At 36.3% G+C, this 17,042-nt stretch overlaps 1 pseudogene; it reads left to right on the forward strand.

The window, feature by feature from the left end:
* The first annotated feature begins 346 nt into the window (after positions 1-346).
* LOC124974237 (coiled-coil domain-containing protein 138-like) overlaps positions 347-17,042 on the forward strand; it is a 41,357-nt pseudogene continuing 24,661 nt past the window's right edge.

Raw genomic sequence — 17,042 nt, forward strand, 5'->3', positions numbered from 1 at the left:
CCCATCCCCTCGACCTCCCACTCCTTGATCCCTTTTCTCTATTGACCTCCCTTTGATTTTTAGAAGCTTCCTCCCACCTTCTTTCTTTCTTTCTTTCTTCCTTTCTTTATTCTCTAACTTCTTATTTTACTTAATATAAGGGTCTCCAGTTCCATTCTTTTGAATAAATGCTGAGATGTGGTATAGCTGTGTCATGTGGTGGTTCCATGCCTAATCTTCTAAAGAACAGCCTGGATGCCTAGTGTGCCCTGGAGGAAGGGCTGATGCATCAGATGCATATGCAGTGCATGAACCCCACCCCAGTGCTGGGCCACAGGTTTGAGTGTATTTCCTGCAGAGACCGCTAATGCAGCAGCATGCCATGGAGCGCTGGCTCTTGATGCCACCAGGGCAGGATTTTATAGTAGAGGGCCTCAAAAGCCGATATGGATTTGGAGGCAGCTGTTCTGGTCAGGTGAGGGCACTTTCCATCTGTCCACTCATGGGCTTCGCACGTCATTCCGCTGCTGTGAAACCACAGCCCAGAATTGCCTATGATTCGCTGGGGCACAGGCCTCTGCCTAGGAAGGCCCAGGGGTACCATGGTGGTCTGTGCCAGGCCTCCTCGTGCCCTGAGGAGGGAGGACTTGATCATGGTCAGCCAGACTAGGGCTGGGGCCAGTCACACACAGGAGAGAGAAGGTTTCCTTAAAAAAAGTCACTGTAGAAGATTTCAAGATGGCAGACTAGAGGGCGACTGCATTTCATGTTGCTCCAGGATGCAGGATTCAAAAGAGGAGATAGTGAGTGACTTGGGACCAACTCAAAGCCGCCGGGTGAGTCTCTCCTGTTGGGGAGGTGTCCGGGATGGGGCGGTAGCCCAGGAACACAGGGAACTTTCTGAAGTAGAGTTGCTCAGCGAGACGCCCCTCCCCCCACAGGAGTGGTAAACACGGACAACTGGGATCATCGTAGAGGAGGCAGCTCAGCACAGCACTTGGATTTGGAGCGACCACTGGGGCTCCGGGAGGCTGCCTGATGAGCTGTTTGGACTCAGAACAACTGCTTCTGAACACTGGGAAGTTGCCCAAAGGAAGAGGAGGAACGTGGTGGGTCACTTGGTCTAGGAGTGACTGCATCAGAGCTACAGGTGGTTGCCAGAGGAGGAGGCAAGTGGTGAGTTGTTTGGATTCAAAGTGACTGCTCCTCAACACCGGTGGCCTGCCTGGAGGAGGAGCACGGTGGGTGGCTGGGTCTCAAAGCAACCGCTCCTGAACACCTGGGGGGGTTCCCCAAGGAGGAGGAGGAACAGGGCAGGTCACTTGGATTCAGAGTTACTGCCTAGGGCTATGGGCAGTTGGCAGGAGGAGGAGACGCAGAGTGAGTTGCTTGGACTCCTAGTGACTGCGTCGGAAACCGGGCAGCTGTTGGGAGGAAGAGGTGTGTGGTGGGTCTCTGGGTCTCAGAGCTATTGTATGGGGCTCCAGGTGGCGACTCAGAGGAGGGGCCGCATAGCCAGGTGATTAGGTGCAGAGCAGGGTCCCAGGACTGGCTTCTTGGTGGAAGAGCCACACAGACACACGCCTAGGGGCGGAGCGAAGTTTCCAGGACTGCGGGCAGATTCTCTGAGGAGAGGCAGCCTCAGGAGATTCGTCTGTGAAGGGTGAGGCTCCCAGGCCCAGGAGGTAGGTCCGGGTCCCTGGGAACCCTGCAGAGGAAGACAGCCCAGCCCAGGCAGTAGTTGTAGATTGAGGGGAACCTCTAGAAGGGGAACTGACCAGCGAGACCTCCCCACTGGGTGAGTCTTCCCTGCCGGGTGAGGTTTTCCCACAAGGACGGTAAAACCAGAGACACAGGCTCAAACAGGCCTTGCCTCAACCTGCAGCCTAGTTCCCCTTTGGATGACCATTGGTCAACAAGTGGAGACACCTCTGCCCACTATCAGGGAATATACCCCACCTGAGGGTCACCAACCCTAGAGAGGCAGCTTCCTTGTGGAGCACTGCATTATCAACTTCCTCCAAGACTGCAGGCTACTGAAGGATAAGAGGGGATATACTAGCAATCTTCAGGGACATTATAAGTCAATAGAAGAAATCTGCAATATCTTAATGACCCACTGATTCCTGAAAAATATGAGAAAACAAGGGAAGAAAATGCCCCAAACAAATCTAGATGATACATCAATAAAATCCAATGACAGCATGGCAGAAGAAATGACAGAAAGGGAGTTCAAAATGTACATAATTAAAATGATCAGGGAAGCAAACAATGAGATGAAAGAGCAAATGCAGGCATTGAAGGATGAGATGAAAGAGCAAATGCAGGCATTGAATGATAGCACCAATGGACAGATAAAAGAGCAAATACAGGAAGCAAAAGATCATTTCAATAAAGAGTTAGAGATATTGAAAAAAACAAATAAACAGAAATCATTGAAATGAAGGAAACAATAAACCAAATTAAGAACTCCATAGAAAGCACAACCAAAAGGATAGAACAGCTGGAAGACAGAACCTCAGATATTGAAGACAAAATATTTAACCTTGAAAACAAAGTTGAACAAACAGAGAAGATGGTAAGAAATCAGGAATAGAATCTCCAAGAACTATGGGATATCATGAAAAGGCCAAATTTGAGAATTATTGGGATTGAGGAAGGCTTATAGAAACAAACCAAAGGAATGAACAATCTATTCAATGAAACAATTTCAGAAAATTTCACAAATCTGAAGAATGAAATGGAAAATCAAGTCCAAGAGGCTTATAGGACTCCAAATACACAAAATGACAACAGACCCACACCAAGGCACATTATAATGAAAATACCGAACATCCAAAATAAAGACAGAATTTTAAAGGCTGTGAGAGAAAAGAACCAAATTACATTCAGGGGGAAGCCAATACGGATATCAGCAGATTTTTCAATCCAGACCCTAAAAGCTAGAAGGGCCTGGAACAACATTTTTCAAGCTCTGAAAGAAAATGGATGCCAACCAAGAATCTTATACCCAGCAAAACTTACCTTCAAATTTGATGATGATATAAAATCATTCCATGATAAACAAAAGCTAAAAGAATTTACGAAAAGAAAGCCAGCATTACAGAACATTCTCAGCAAAATATTCCATGAGGAAGAGATAAAAAACAAAGAAGCAAATGAGCAAATGGAGGAATTATCCTAAAGGAACTGTCAAATAAAGGAGGAGCCAAGTTGTGTCAAAAAATAAATAAATAGGGGCTGGGGAGATAGCTCAGTTTGTAGAGTGCTTGCCTTGTAAGCACAAGGCCCTGGGTTCAATCCCCAGCACCCAAAAATAAATAAATAAATAAATAAAATTTAAAAAATGAACCAATTACCGGGAATACAAATCATATCTCAATAATAACCCTGAATGTTAATGGCCTGAATTCATCAATCAAAAGATATAGACTGGAAGATTGGATTAAAAAGAAAGATCCAATAATATGTTGCCTGCAAGAGACTCACCTCATAGAAAGAGATACACATAGACTAAAGGTGAAAGGATGGGGAAAAACATACCATGCACATGGACTCAGCAAAAAAGCTGGAGTATCAATCCTCATTTCAGATAATGTGGAGTTCAAGCCAAAGTTAGTAAAAAGGGATAAAGAAGGACATTTCATACTGCTTAAGGGAAGCATCAATCAGCAAGATATAACAATCATAAACATCTATGCCCCAAACAGTGGCTCATCCATGTATGTCAAACAAGTCCTTCTCAATTTTAGAAACCAAATAGACCATAAAACAATGTTTTTAACATGCCTCTCTCACCACTGGACAGATCTTCCAAACAAAACATGAACAAAGAAACCTTAGATCTCAGTAACACAATCAATAATTTAGACATAACAGACTTTTATAGAATATACTATCCAAGCAAGAGCGAATACACTTTTTTCTCAGCAGCACAAAGATCCTTCTCTAAAATAGACCATATATTATGCCACAAAGCTAATGTCAGCAAATACAAGAAGATAGAGACACTACCTTATATTCTATCAGATCATAATGGATTGAAGTTAGAAATAAATGAAAGAGTAAAAAACAGAAACTACTCCAACACCTGGAGATTAAACAATATGCTATTATATGATGAATGGATAACAGAAGATATTAGGAAGGAAATTAAAAAATTCTTAGAGGTAAATGAGAACAAAGAAACATCATATCAAAATCTCTGGGACACTATGACAGCGGTACTTAGAGGAAAATTTATTTCATGGAGCGCATTTAATAAAAGAAGTAAAACTCAACAAAAAACGACCTAACACTACAGCTCAAAGCCCTAGAAAAAGAAGAACAGACCAACACCAAAAGTAGTAGAAGACAGGAAATAGTTAAACTCAGACCTGAAATCAATGAAATTGAAAAAAAAGAAACAATACAAAAAATTGACAAAATAAATAGTTGGTTATTCAAAAAAATAAACAAAATTGATAAATCTTTAGCCACACTAACAAAGAGAAGACAAGAGAAAACCCAAATCACTAAAATGTGGAATAACAAGGAAATATCACAACAGAAAAAACTGAAATACAAAACATAATTAGAAGCTATTTTGAAAATCTATACTCCAACAAAATAGAAAATTTCGAAGACATCAACAGGTTTCTAGAGACATATGAATTGCCTAAACTGAACGAGGAGGACATACAAAATTTAAATAGACCAATTTCAAGTAATGAAATTAAAGAAGTCATCAAAAGCCTACCAACAAAGAAAAGCTCAGGACCAGATGGGTTCTCAGCTGAGTTCTACAAAACCTTTAAAGAAGAGGTCATTCCAATACTTCTCAAAGTATTCCATAAAATAGAAGAGGAGGGAACTCTCCCAAACTCATTCTATGAAGCCAATATTACCCTGATACCTAAACCAGACAGAGACATATCGAGCAAAGAAAATTTCAGACCAATATCCTTAATGAACATCGACGCAAAAATTCTCAACAAAATTTTAGCAAATCGCATACAAAAACATATTAAAAAGATAGTGCACCATGATCAAGTGGGATTCATCCCAGGGATGCAAGGTTGGTTCAACATCAGGAAATCAGTAAATGTAATTCACCATATCAACAGACTTAAAGTCAAGAATCACATGATTATTTCAATAGATGCAGAAAAAGCAATTGATAAAATACAGCACCCCTTCATGCTCAAAACACTAGAAAAAATAGGGATAGTGGGAACATTCTTTAAAATTGTAAAGGCCATCTATGCTAAGCCCATGGCTAATATCTTTCTAAATTGTGAAAAACTGAAAGCATTCCCCCTAAAACTGGAACAAGGCAGGGATGCCCTCTTTCACCACTTCTTTTCAATATCGTCCTTAAAACTCTAGCCAGAGCAATTAGACAGACCAAAGATATTAAAGGGATACGAATAGGAAAAGAAGAACTCAAACTATCCCTCTTTGCTGATGATATGATTATATACTTAGAGGAACCAGGAAATTCCATCAGAAAACTTTTATATCTCATAAATGAATTCAGTAAAGTAGTGGCATATAAGATCAATGCACCTAAATCTGAGGCATTTTTATACATAAGTGATGAATATTCAGAAAGAGAAATTAGGAAAACTACCCCATTCACAATAGCATCGAAAAAAATAAAATACTTGGGAATCAATCTCACAAAAGAGGTGAAAGATCTCTACAGTGAGAACTACAGAACACTAAAGAAAGAAATTAAAGAAAACCTTAGAAGATGGAAAGATCTCCCATGTCCTTGGATAGGAAGAATTAATATTGTCAAAATGGCCATACTACCAAAAGTGCTATACAGATTCAATGCAATTCCAATTATAATCCCCATGATGTACCTAACAGAAATAGAGCAAGCAATTATGAAATTCATCTGGAAGAATAAAAAACCCAGAAGAGCTAAACAATCCTTGGCAGAAAGAGTGAAGCCAGGGCTATCGCAATACCCCCTATTCTACCACAAAGCAATAGTAACAAAAATGGCATGGTATTGGTACCAAAATAGAAAGGTGGATCAAAGGTACAGAATAGAGGACACGGACACAAAACCAAATAAATACAATTTTCTCATACTAGACAAAGGTGCCAAAAATATGCAATGGAGAAAAGATAGCCTCTTCAAAAATGGTGCTGGGAGAATTGGAAATCCATATGCAACAGAATGAAACTAAACCCATATCTCTCACTATACATGAAACAAAACTCAAAATGGATTAAGAACCTCAGAATCAGACCACAGACCTTGCATCTTATGGAAGAAAAAGTAGATCCAGAGCTTCAACATGTCGGCTTAGGACCAGACTTCCTCAACAGGACTCCCATAGCACAAGAAATAAAAGCAAAAATCAATAACTCAGATAGATTCAAACTAAAAAACTTTCTCTCAGCAAAGGAAACCACAGCAATGTGAAGAAAGAGCCTACAGAGTGGGAGAACATCTTTGCCAATCATACTTCAGATAGAGCACTAATCTCCAGAATCTATAAAGAACTCAAAAAACTCTACACCAAGAATGTAAATAATCCAATCGACAAATGGGCTAAGGAAATGAACAGACACTTCACATAAGAAGATCTACAAGCAATCAGCAAACATATGGAAAAATGTTCAACATCTCTAGTAATAAGAGAAATGCAAGTCAAAACCACCCTAAGATTCCATCTCACCCCAATTAGAACAGTGATTATCAAGAATACAAGCAACAACAGGTGTTGGTGAGGATGTGGGGAAAAAGGTACACTCATACATTGCTGGTGGGGCTGCAAACTAGTGCAGCCACTCTGGAAAGCAGTGTGGAGACTTCTTAGAAAACGTGGAATGGAACCACCATTTGACCCAGCTATCCCACTCCTTGGCCTATACCCAAAGGACTTAAAATCAGCATAGTACAGAGATACAGCCACATCACTGTTCATAGCTGCTCAGTTCACAATAGCCAGATTGTGGAACCAACCTAGATGTCCTTAAATTGATGAATGGATGAAGAAACTGTGGTATATATATATACAATGGAATATTCCTCAGCCATAAAGAATGACAAAATTATGGCATTTGCAGTCAAATGGATGAAATTGGAGAATATCATGCTAAGTGAGATAAGCCAATCTCAAAAAACCAAAGGGCGAGTGATTTCGCTAATAAGTGGATGATGACACATAATGGGGGGTGGGAGGGGTTAGTGTTAGGTTTAGAGTTAGGGTTAGGAAGGGGGGCAAGAATGGAGGAAGGAAGGACTGTATAGAGGGAAAAGAGGGGTGGGAGGGAAGGGAAAAAGTAACAGAATGAATCAAACAACATTACCCTACGTAAATTTATGATTACACAAATGGTATGCCTTTACGCCATGTACAGAGAAGCAACATGTATCCCATTTGTTTACAATTTAAAAAAAAGTCACTGTAGATTTGCAAGGTTTATGTTCTACAAAGTGTATTGAAAGCATTGTTGAACTTTCGTTGCAGTGACGTGAGTGAAACAGGGATAAACAATTTTAAAAGACTTCTTATTTTGAAGTATTTTCAAATTTACAAAAAGAATTCTTCAAGAGTGGTGCGAAGAATTCTTGTGACCTTCATTTGAATTAATCCATTAACATTTTGCAACATTTCTTTATCATTCTCTCATCTCCTCTCTTCTCCTCTGTGCCTCCTCACATAAACATTTTTCCCCAGGAGCTCTTGGAGGGCAATTTGCTGGTATCATGTTCCTTTACCCCTAAATATAGTTTGGATTTTCCTGTGCGTGACGGCATTCTTTTTTTCTTTTAATTTTTTTTTAAGTGTGGATGGACACAATACATTTATTTGACTTTTTTTCTCTTTTTTTGCAGTGCTGAGCATCAAACCCAGTATCTCACACTTGCTAGGCAATTGCTTTACCACTGAGCTACAACTCCAGCCCCAAAGACTTTCTTTTTTTATAACCCATAGTAGTATTTTCAGAAAATGTAGCATTGCTACAATAATTCTGTTTAATCTGTAGTTCATATTCAAATTTCACTATGCAATTCTGTCCTATGCAGATTTTTTTTTTTTTTTTGGGTTGGAGTCAATCTAAGAATGAACATGGCATTTGGTGGTGGTGGTTGCCCTTCACAGGGAACAGGTTCCCAGCTTTTGCTTTATGTAACATTGATGCTTTTGAAAATTTTAAGACCATTGTGTATTAGAATGTCCCTTAGTTTTTGATATGTCTGCTGTATACCCCCTGATTAGCTTCCCATTTTACATTTCTGGAAACAATAGAACATGATTGATGTGTGGGCTGCTCAGATGTATGAAGAGGTAAATTATGTTGGTTTGTCCATTGGTGATGTTAACTTAGATAATTTAGTTAGGGTGGTATCTATTAGATTTCTCCACTTTAACCTCTATAATATTTATGTGTATATATATATATATATATATATATATATATATATATATACACACACACACACACACACACACACACACACAATCATATGTGGGGGGTGTACCAGGAATTGAACTCAGGGACACTTAACCATTGAGCCACATCCCCAGGCCTATTGTATTTTATTTAGTGACAGGATCTCACCAAGTTGCTTAGTTCCTACTTTTGCTGAAGCTGGCTTTGAACTTTGGATCCTCCTGCCTCAGACTCCACAGTCACTGGGATAACAGAACACTAAGGCAAATCTTACTTTTATAATTAACATATAATATGTAGGTAAATATTTTTTCTATTCTTTTCTTTTGAACTAGGAATTTAACCTGGGGTTGCTTTGCCATTGAACCACATTCTAGCTCTTTTTTTTTTCTTATTTTGAGACAGGGTCTCACTAAGTTGCTTTTGACCTTGCTAAATTGCTAAGGCTGGCCTTGAATTTGTGATCCTCTTGTATCCCCTGAGTAACTGGTGTGTGCCAGTGCTCTAGGCTGTTTGAAATATTTTAAGACATTAAATTGATTATTAGTATACAAATTAAGTTTGTCTTTTTTCTTTTTTCCTGTTTTAGTAAGATATTTTAAATTTTGATCAGGCTAAATATAAGAGAAAATCTCTGATTTCCCCAGGTAAGCCAGTAAAATAGTTTGTATATTTACAGTTTTTAACAAATTAAATTAGAGGTTTTTAAAAAAAAATGTTGTTTAGAATTCTGGTTCGTGCTCGATACCTTGTGATGCTAAGATTTTTTTCATTACCTCTGATAATGAACTAATAATAGTAATAATAATTTTTAAGTAAATATGTATGTATCTTTAAAATTCAAATGAGTTTTGTTTTTATATTTCAGTATAACCATATGTCTACCACTGAAGATTTTAAGAATTAACCAGACTATGTTGAATAAAGAAAACTAGTAGCTACTTTTGGGGCATAAACTGTTCTGATTTGTTAGGATAGTAATTATTATACTGTAGGAGGAATTTATCAAATAAATATACTTGGAAAAAATACTTATACTATGGGATTGAATGGGTTGTAAAGTCTTGTACTCTGCAGATAATATAGCTGTGGTAATTTGAATTAACCATTAGCCTAATGATTTGTTCAAAGTTTAAAATGGTATTTTTATAAGTGTGTTTGTGATATTTTTGGAATAATGCATCAGAAATAATCATATCTTTAAAAGTTTGTTAGCTCATTTCTTTTTTCCATAAGGTTTTGAATTTTGGGGAAATGGAAATTATTGTTTGTTTTGGTGCACTATATCAGCTAATTGGGTCAGTAAAATCTTTTATTTAAACTGAAGTCAGTTGGTTTTGCAAAATACTCTTCTGAAACATTCCTTCAATATGAAAAAGAAGTCCAGATATAATTAATGTATCAGCTTTAAAAAAATCTTAAAATTATTTTGAAATTTTTTCCTACAAAAATTCCACTACTCAAAAAAGAAACAAGCAAAAAACAATGAAAAATATAGCTCTTTTTTAGTTTGGATCTGAGATAACCCTTAAAGGCTTTAAGCGTTGGAGGTTTGGTTCTCAGCTATGGAAGCTGTAGGAGGTAGGGTCTAGTTGGAAAAGGTGGGTCCCTGAAAGTTTGCCTTTGTAGGACTTGTTTTGTCCCTATATCTTTTCTCTTGCCCTCTCTACTTCCCAGCTGCCATGAAATGAGCAGGTCTGCTCTGCTATGTGCTCTCCACAAGGATAATCTGCCTTGCCATTGATCCATAGCAATGGAGCCAAGTGACCAGGGTATAAAACCATGAGCCAAGATAAATCTTTACTCCTGCAAATTTTGTCAAAGTGATGGAGAGATAATTAAAACATAACCAATTAAGTTTCTGCTGGTGTGAAAATGACTGTTAGCAAAAGACTCATGTATTTAAAAAAATTCTGTTTCTTTGTCACTGAAGTTTTCCTTTTATTCACTGGATTTAGATGTTGGCCAACAGCTTATTAAAACAAATGATCTAGGTCCCATGAAGTATCACATTAACTGGAAAGAAGGCTAGATTTTGAATATTTCTGCATTCTGAATTTCCAGTACACCTCCTATTGGAAAAAAATTCACATCAATTCTATAATCTTTAGCTTCCTGAATTGTAGAATAGGGTTGAAGACACTTACTCTTTTTACCTTACAGAGTTGTTGGCAGGATCAAATAAGGTTATGTTTCCACTATGATGGAAAAAAAAACTTTTGTAATCAGTAAAGGGCTGTCACTAAATACAAGCTTTGATGCCAATTTGAAATGCTTGTTTTTGCATACATCTAAATTGTAGTGGATTTATCTTCCATTTTCCTACAAATGACATTATTTCATTCTTCTTTATGGATGAATAATACTCTATCATGTGTTCTTACATTTTCTTTATGCATCTGCTGATGGTCACCTGGGTCAATTTCATAACATGGCTACTGTTAGTAGTGCCACAATAAAGAGGTATACAGGTTTTACTATGCTGACTTTGATATACCCTGATAAAGCTGGATTATATGATAATTATCTTTTTAGTTTTTTATGGAACCTCCATAATATTTTCCATAATGGCTTATCTCTTCACTCTTTTGATGATTTCTTTTGCTGGGTCAAAGATTTTTAACTTGATGTAACTTCAGTTGCTATTTTTTGTTATTATTTCCTGAGTTATTGGAGTCATGTTCATGAAATCATTGTGTGTGCACCTATGTCTTAAAGAGTTTCCCTATGTTTTCCTTGAGATTCAAAGTTTGGGTCATACATTAAGGTCTTTGACAAATTTTGAGTTGATTTTTGTACAGGATGAGAGAGAGAGAGAGACATCTAATTTCAGTCTTCTTTAGTTGTAAGTCCAGTTTTTCCAGTACCATTGCTAAAAAGCCTGTCTTTTTCCACATATTTTTGGCTCTGTTGAAAATCAGTTGACTGTAGCTGCCTGGGTTTGGTGCTGTGTTCTCTATTATATTCACTTGTTCTACATGTCTGTTTTCATGCCCGTACCACAGCTGTTACTGAGGCACAATAGAACATTTCAAAAATGGGAATTGTGATACCTCCAACATTATTCTTTTTTGCTCAAAATTTCTTTGGAACTTCAAGATCATTTATCCTCCCATCTGTATTTTATGTCTTTTTTTTAAGTTTTGTTAAGAATTTCTTATTTATTTTAATGGGGATTGCACTGAATCTGTAGTCACTTTTGGTAATATGACCATTTCTCCCAACCCATGAAAATGGGAGGTATTTCTATCTTCTAGTGTCTTCTTCAATTTCTTTTTCAAGTGTTGTATAATATTTATTGTAGAGGGTCTTTCACTTCCCAGGTTTTTACCTTACTACCTTCATGAATTTATCAGTTGTTTAAGACTTTTGGTGGACTCATCTGGATTTTCTAAGTTGAAAATAGAATCATGTGCAAACAGGAATAATTTGAATTTCTTTTCATTTCTTTTGCCTTGCTTCATAGGTTAAAGTTTTCTCTTCTCAGCTAGGTGTGGTGGAACATGCCTGTAATCCCAGAAACGCAGGAAACTGAAGCAGGAGGATAACAAGTTTGAAGCCAGATGCACCCTGGCTCAAATAAAATATAAAAAGGCCTGGAGATGTAGCTCAGTACTAAAGCAACCCTGGGTTCAATCCCTGGTGTCCCTTTAGAATATATATTATAATGTATATATATATATATATATTATATATATATAAAACTATGCATAATATGATTATATATCAAATAACACTGCATATTATATATACACATTTTATGATATATAACATGTGTATGTATATATATATATATATATATATATACATATAACATTTTTATATATCATTGGAGATTTAGCTTAGTGGTAAATTACCTTTGGGTTCTATCTCCAGTACTGCAAAAAATAAAAATAAACTTTCCAGTTCTCTATTGAATAAGAATAGTACAGTGGACACCCTGTCTCATTCCTAAATTTAGAAGAAATGCTTTAAATTTCTCCTCATTCAGAATAATGGTGGCAATGGGTTTGTGATATATAGCCTTTATTATGTTATGGTATGGTCATAATTTATTGAGTGTTTTTATCATGAAGTGATGTTAAATTTTATGTAATATTTTTATGTATCTGTTGAATTGATCATGTGATTTTAAATTTTTCTTTGTTTATTTATTGGTACTAAGGATTGAAGCTAGGCATGCTTTACCACACCCACAGTACTTTTTATTTTCTATTCTGAGACAGAGCTTTGCTAAGTTGCTGAGACTGATCTGGAACTCTTGTTCTTTCTGCCTCAGCCTCCTGAGATGCTATGATTATAGGCATGCACCAACACACCTGGGTATATTTGTGTGTGTGTGTGTGTGTATTCTTAACTGATTTTGGTAGTAGGATAATACTGGCTTTGTAGAATGAGTTTGGAAGAGTTGTTTCTCTTTCAGTTATATAGAATAATTAAAGAAGTATTGGTGGTATTTAACCAATCTTGTAAATTCAACTGTGAATTCTTCTAATCCTTGACTTTTTTTTTGTTAGGACATTTTATTACTGCTTTAATTTCATTATTTGTTATTGATCTATTTAGACATTTTATATCCTTTGGTTCAATTTTTGTAGGTTATTTGTGTCTAGAAATGTTTCCATTTCTTGTAGATTTTACAGTTTATTGGTTAGAAGTTTTCTAAATATTCCCTCATGATCCTCTGGATTTCATTGGTATCTATTGTAATATATCTCTTTTCAACTTTAATTTTTATTTATTTTAGATGCTTTCTTCATTTTGCTTAATTCGGCTAGGGGTTTGTTATTTTTGTGTATTTTTTCAAAAACCAACTGTTTTATTAGTCATTTTCTTGTACATTTAGTCTCTGTTTTGTTTATTTCTGCTTTGATTTTTATTATTTCTTTGTACTGATTTGGGATTTGTTTTGCTCTTGTTTTTTAAAGACCTTGAGATGCACAATTAGGTTACTTATTTGAGGTCTGTCTAGTTTTTTTTTTTTTTAATTTATGTACTTATTGTTATAAACCTATCTCTTCTAATTACTTTTTCTGTGTCCCATAGATTCTGGTGGGTTGTGTTTCCACTTTTATTTGAGTCTATGAATTTTAAATCTGCTCCCTGATTTCTTCAATGACCCACTACTTGTTCAGAAGTGTAATTTTCAGTCTCTATGTAATTGTATAATGTCTGCAGTTATTTTTGCCATTGATTTGTAGTTTCCTTCTGCTATTACAAGATGCAAGAAATATTTCAACATGTCTGTATTTGTTCAGCTTGCTTCCTTGTTGAAAGTATAGTCTATTTTAGAGAAAATTCTTTTTACTGAAGAAAAGAATGTGTTCTCTACATCTGTTAAATGAAACAGTCTGAGATGTTAAGTCCATTTGATCTATACTGTAATCCTAATGTTTCTCAGTTGATTTTGGGGGTGGGGCAGTTCTGGAAGATCTATCTCTTGCTAACATTAAGGTATAGAAGTCACCCACCATTATTGAATTCAGACTGGTCTCTCCCTATAAGTCCTGTAATATGTTTTATAAAATTGGATTCTATGACATTGGTACATCTATATTTACAACCATTAATCTTCTTGAAATGGATTATTCCTTTTATCAGAGTATAAAGACCTACTTTGTCTCATGACTGATTTGAGGTCAGTTTTGTTGGATATAAGTCTGGTTACTCTTGCTTGCTTTAGAATTCCCTTTGATGGGAATTTCATTCTCCAACCTTTCATTTTTAGTTTATGAATGAATGTTTTTGGTAGTGAGGTGGAGTTCTTGCAAATAGTAAGCAGATGAACCTTGTTTTTAGTTCTATTAGGTAGTCTGTCTTTTAATTAGAGAATTTACATCATTTTCATTACAGGTAATATTGAAAGTATATTGAAAGAAATATACTAGTTTCTGGTTGCTTTGAGAATTTTAGGTTCATTTCTTTTTTTCTTATTCATCTTAAGTTTTTGTTGATTTATTGATACAATCATGTTTGATTTTTACTTGTTCCTTTTTGCTTAACTATCCTTCTAGTGAGGTCTATTCTTTCATATTCTTTTCTGGTTGTGCTGTCTGGTTTCTCAACTGAGTGTAGGATTATGTAGGTTTAGTAGTCATGAATTCTTTTAATTCATGCTTTTCTTGGAAAACCTACCTCTTCTTTGATTATGAAAGATAAGTTTGCTGGATAAAATAATTAACTTGGCAGCTTTTTAATTCCAGGTCTTGAAATCTATCAGTTCATGCCCTCCTGGCCTTTAGAGTTTTTGTTGAGAAATCTATTATTCAGATGGGTTTTCCTTTAAAAAATATTTGGTGCTTCTCTCTTGCAGTTTTTAATAGTTCTCCTGCTTTATTTTGAGCATTTTAACTATAATGTTCATGGAGAGTCTCTTTTCTGGTCATTTCTATTTGGCACTCTGTTATCATTTCAAGATTGGGAATTTTTCTCCTGTTATTTCACTGAATAATTTTTGTGTGCCTTTAACCTGTATCTCTATTCCTTCCTCTAGAACTATGAGTCTCTTTTTTTTAGAGCTACTTTTTTTTTTTTTTGGCAGTGCTGTGGATTGAACCCAGGGCCTTGTGTTTGCGAGGAAAGCACTCTATCAACTAAGCTATATCTCCATCCTCGAGTCTTTTTTCTTAAACTAATTTTTTATTTGTTCTATTTTGTTGTACATGACAGTAGAATGCATTTATACATTTTGATAGATCATACATTTTTCTGATTGTACATATTGCAGGATCACATCAGTCATGTGGTCATACATGTTCATGAGGTAATAATGTCTGTTTCATTCTGCTATCATTCCTTCTCCCATACCCCTTCCCCTTCCTTCACTCCCCTCTACCTAATATAGAGTAACTATTCTTCCTTATCCCTCCCTGCTTATTGTGAATTAACTTCTGCATATCAGAGAAAATATTTGGCCTTTGGTTCTTTGGGTTTGGCATATTTTACTTAGCATGATATTCTACAACTCATTCATTTACCAACAAATGCCATATGAGTCTTAAGCTCGATCTTTTTAATGTTGTTCCAGAATTTTTATATGCACATACTGTTTATAGTTTCTTGGTAACCCTTCCTTAATAATAAATCCAACTGTTGTAATTCATCTACCCTGTCTTCTAGCTCTGAAAAATCATTTTCAACTTTGTCTAATCTGTTGGTGAGACTTGGAACTGGGGTTTTCATCTTGAATTTTTGAGTATTTTATTTCCAAGATTTCTGTTCATTTTTTTCCCAGAATCTTTCTTTATTAAATTGCTCTTTCATATTGCATTATCTTCCATAATTTATTCATCTGCTTATTTGTACCTTATTTGAATTCATTGAATCATTTTTTAAAAATACTTTTAATTGTAGATGGTAATAATACCTTTATTTTGCTTAATTATCTTTCTGTGGTACTGAGAATTGAACCCAGTGCCTAACATGTGTGAGGCAAGTGTTCTACCATTGATCTATGTACAACCTCAACCCTCATTTGATCATTTTAGTAATCAGTTTTTAAATTTCTTTGTTCCAGCACTTCTTCTCCATTGGTACTTATGATTTTGGTTCCTGGGGAGTTATGAACTTGAGGAGTCATGTTGCTTTGCTTCATATTTTTGTGTTTCTGTCTTGAGATTTTCACATCTGTTGAACTGGTGATCTCTTCTAGTATCATGTGAGGGTCTTAATAGTGAGTAAACTTCTTTTTACTTTGTGTCTTGGAATATTGGTTTGTTGTGTAGTGTTGAGATTCATTGCAAATGGAGTTTATGTTGTAGTTTCCCTGAAGTTCCTTAGACTGTGGTGGATTTTGACTCTGAGTACTTGGTCAGAACCCAAGGGATTAGCTTTCTTTGTAGACCTTCTGTGAGTGGAGTCCTTCTACTAGTTCAGGCAAGTATGATATAGACAATGGAGTATACAAAGTACACTTTGCATGGCTGTTTCTCCAGTACTTGTTTGCACTGTATGGTGTAAGAGGACTTGTGTGCAGCCCATACTAGGGTCCCTTATTAGTGGCATGGTACAACAGTTGTGTTATTTCTCTGTTGTTGCTCAGGAGCTGTAGTAGTCTTCAGCCCACCCCTGTCATCTGTGCATACTTGCAGCCAGGTTGTCTGTTGGGTGCTTTTATCCACCCTATTTTTAAGTTGAAGGAGCCATCAAAGTTTGTGGAAGATTCAGTCCTGGATAGACTAAGGTACAATTTCTCTCAGCTGGGTCAGGGCTAAAGCTCAATGTCATAACATCTATCCATTGCCTTCCAGGTGCTGGGTTTAATCCATAGTGCTGATTTGAGAGGAGAAAATGACCACCAGTAACAACAACTTGAAAGCAAATCATATATCAAGATACAATAAAAAACATATAAAAAAGAACCTCTACAACCCCACTAACCAGAGAGAAGAAAGGGATACTCATAATATGGAATAGGTTAAAAATTAGACCTTAATGAAAGTAAAATTAATACTGAAATAGCTGGGCACATTGACTCACACCTATAATCCCATCTACTGTGGAAGCTGAGGCAGGACTATTTCAAGTTTGATGTTAGCCTGGGTATTTAATGGTACCCTGTCTTTCTATCTATCTATCTTTCTTTCTTTCTTTCTTTCTTGTTGTTGATGGACAGAATGCCTTTATTTAATTAATTTATTTATTTTATGTGATGCTAAGAATCA

The sequence above is a fragment of the Sciurus carolinensis genome, unplaced genomic scaffold (genome assembly GCF_902686445.1).
Source record: "Sciurus carolinensis unplaced genomic scaffold, mSciCar1.2, whole genome shotgun sequence".
NCBI lineage: Eukaryota > Metazoa > Chordata > Mammalia > Rodentia > Sciuridae > Sciurus > Sciurus carolinensis.